Source organism: Mastomys coucha, unplaced genomic scaffold, assembly GCF_008632895.1.
Source record: "Mastomys coucha isolate ucsf_1 unplaced genomic scaffold, UCSF_Mcou_1 pScaffold4, whole genome shotgun sequence".
NCBI lineage: Eukaryota > Metazoa > Chordata > Mammalia > Rodentia > Muridae > Mastomys > Mastomys coucha.
The window spans coordinates 57,042,788-57,046,038 of record NW_022196910.1 but is presented as its reverse complement, the minus strand read 5'-3'; positions in this window follow the sequence as shown (position 1 = coordinate 57,046,038).

Here is a 3,251-nt window from a genome sequence, read left to right as displayed (position 1 = left end):
CAAGTGGATCCCGATGGTGAAAACCAGCTACCCCCATTGACAATGCCCCTAGACAGCAGGAAGTAGCCCAAGAGATACGATGCCTTCATTCCCTTTTCATCAACGGCTTCCCCTTCCCTTTTTCTTTCCTTCTCTTTATAATGTAAAAAAGGGAGGTTTGTTAGCATCCAGAACCTGCCTGCGGCAGATATGTGGGCGGGTCCACAGACCTGTCACCAGGGCAATGGCCACCATATTCCCAGAATCCATTGGGTTCAGCTCCCACCTTTTACCTGGACTGCTACGTCACGACATATATATATATATATATATGTATGTATACATATATATATATATATATATATATATATATATATATATATATATATATATATATATGGGTACTTTCCTCCATCTTCTCTCTCTCTCTTCCCTCTCTCCCCTCTCTCTCCCTTCAGGTGCCGCGGTCCTCACTCCACCCCCTCCTAATTAAACTTCCAAAAACACAGAGCTGCTTGTATCTGGTGTCTGTGGACGCGCTGCTGCGAGCCAAAGCTATCAGAGATGTTGTGGGATTTTTGTATTTAATATGATTTATAAATAGTTTCACTGGGGGCTGGCGAGATGGCTCAGCGGGTAAGAGCACAGACTGCTCTTCCAAAGGTCCTGAGTTCAAATCCCAGCAACTACATGGTGGATCACAACCACGCATAATGAGATCTGATGCCCTCTTCTGGAGTGTCTGAAGACAGCTACAGTGAATTACTCCAGAGGAAGCCGGGCTGGAGCAAGTGGGGCCAGAGCAAACGGGCTGTCCTGAGTTCAATTCCCAGCAGCCACATGATGGTTCACAGCTGTCTACACAGCTACGGTATACTCATACACATAAAATAAATAAATCTTTAAAAAAAATAGTTTCCTTTGCTGAATCCTTGTTATTATCCATTGTTATTTCTTTCCTTGATAATAGCCACTGTAACTGAGGTAAGTTAGAATATCAAAATTCTCTCATTCTGAATTTCTCTGTTGGCAAAAGACATTGATCACCTTTTAACATGTTAATAGATTTATATTCCTGCTTTTTTTTAAAACTCTCCTTAGATTCATGGACCATTTTATGGGTTATTTGGTTTCTTAATGTTTATGCTTTTAGCTCATTTGTACATCTTAGATATTGGAGTTCAGTGGGACGCATCACTGCCAAAGATTGTGTGTCATTCTGTGGACTGCCTCTTAATTCCATTAGTTTTCTTTACTGCACACAAGCTTTTAAATTTCATAATGTTCCACCTGTCAATATGTGTCCTTATTTCCTAACTAGAGTCTTATTTAGATATTCCTTACCTATGCCTGTGTTTTAGACTCTTCTCTGTACTTTTTTTTTCTCTTGCTGGGACTCAATATTGTATCATTTGCTCACTGAGGCAACTTTATCATTTTTTATCCTTGGTCTATCAGGATATTTTTATAATAGTGCAAAATAAAATGTTACATATAAAAAATAATGTAGGTAAGGATCTAGGGGAAAAGGAACCCTGATACATTATCGGTATGAATGGTAATTAGTATATTCCTATGGAAATAAAAAATTAGTATACTCATTAGTATCTCACAATGACTATAAATAAAATAATTATGTTTATCAGATGAACCACTGCAGAATATATACCCAAGGACATCAGGAACTATACAAAATGACAGAATATTTGGACACTATTCAAATTATCTACACCATGGACAGCACTTATATTGAGAAAACATAAATATGTATGTATATGTATATGAGCACAGGGTTGCCAGTGAAGGAGCTGGAGAAAGGACCCAAGGAGCAGCCCCTTTGGAGGAACAACAATATGAACTATCCAGTACACTCAGAGCTCCCAGGGACTCAACCACCAACCAAGGACTGTACATGGTGGGACTCATGGCTGCATATGTTGCAGAAGTTAGCCTAATTGGCCATGAATGGGAGGAGAGGTCCTTGGTCCTGAGAAGGTTCTGTGCCTCAGTGTAAGGGAATACCAGGGCCAGGAAGCGAGAGAGGGTGGGTTGTTGAGCAGGGGTGAGGGGAGGGAACAGAGGTTTTTTTGTTTTGTTTTTTTGTTTTTTTGGTTTTTTTTCAGAGGGGAAAGCGAGAAAGGAGATATCATTTGAAATGTAAATAAAAAAATGCCTAATAAAAAAAGTTTAAAAAATGAAACATTTTAAAATTTAAAAAAACTGAACAAAATTTAAAAATGTATATGTGCATATGTGCATGTGTATGTGTTATATATATAGATATATTTGCACATATATACATACACATACATAAAGGAATACTTTATATTAAAAAATCAAATAATATAAGAACAGATTCATGTCACCTCAGAAAAATAAGCTGGAGTTGAGCATATCAAACATTAAGACAGACTTTAAGGACACATCAAATATTATATGTCAAATGTGGAAAACAGGAAAAATTATATGAAAATAAGGAGAAGTAAGTTTACAAGCCAAGAGAAAAGAGGGTATTTGTAGGATGTAGCTTAAATTTGATTGGCCTACAACAGGCTATTTTTACTCCTCATATTATCACTTTTCCTACTCACTGGAAAAAAAATATTTATTCTGCTCCAAACATAACCATGTAACCATGATGGATTTGGGATAAATAATCAAACATTAATCTGTACCAAATTCTCTAAAAGCATAGATTTCAAAAGAAAAAGTTTATTCATACATTTTTATTCTATAGAAAGTACTTCATATCTAAATTTGGCAGTCCCTGAGGAAATAGATGATGGTCTTGGTTTTCAGTTACCCTGAGAATTTGTTGCTCTCTTAGATGCTTTCCTATAGGATGCAGAGGCACAGATCCTCTATTACGTCAGAGGCAGTGTATTTTCATATTGTGCTTTGTGTCACACTTAGCCAGATTTACAATACTTCAGACAAGTGAGCTGTATGTACTAAGTGATAGAAATGGCAATTTCATTCACCTTCCAACCAAGCAATAAATTAGTCAAAAATGTTATCTCTAAAACAACATGAAAGACAATCATGTATTTTAGGTTAGAATAAGGTGAGCAGAGATGGTCCATCCATACTAGTTTTTTACCAGGATACTGGCTGAAAGATGGAAGTGCACATTTACCAGAATCAACATACACAACTGAGAAAGGCTTTTAAACTAATAAATGGTAAGTGCTTTGATATATTTTGTATTGGACCTATAGAGAAATAATGGAAAGTGATTAGAAGTAAGATGCAACTTTTTTAACATTAGAGAA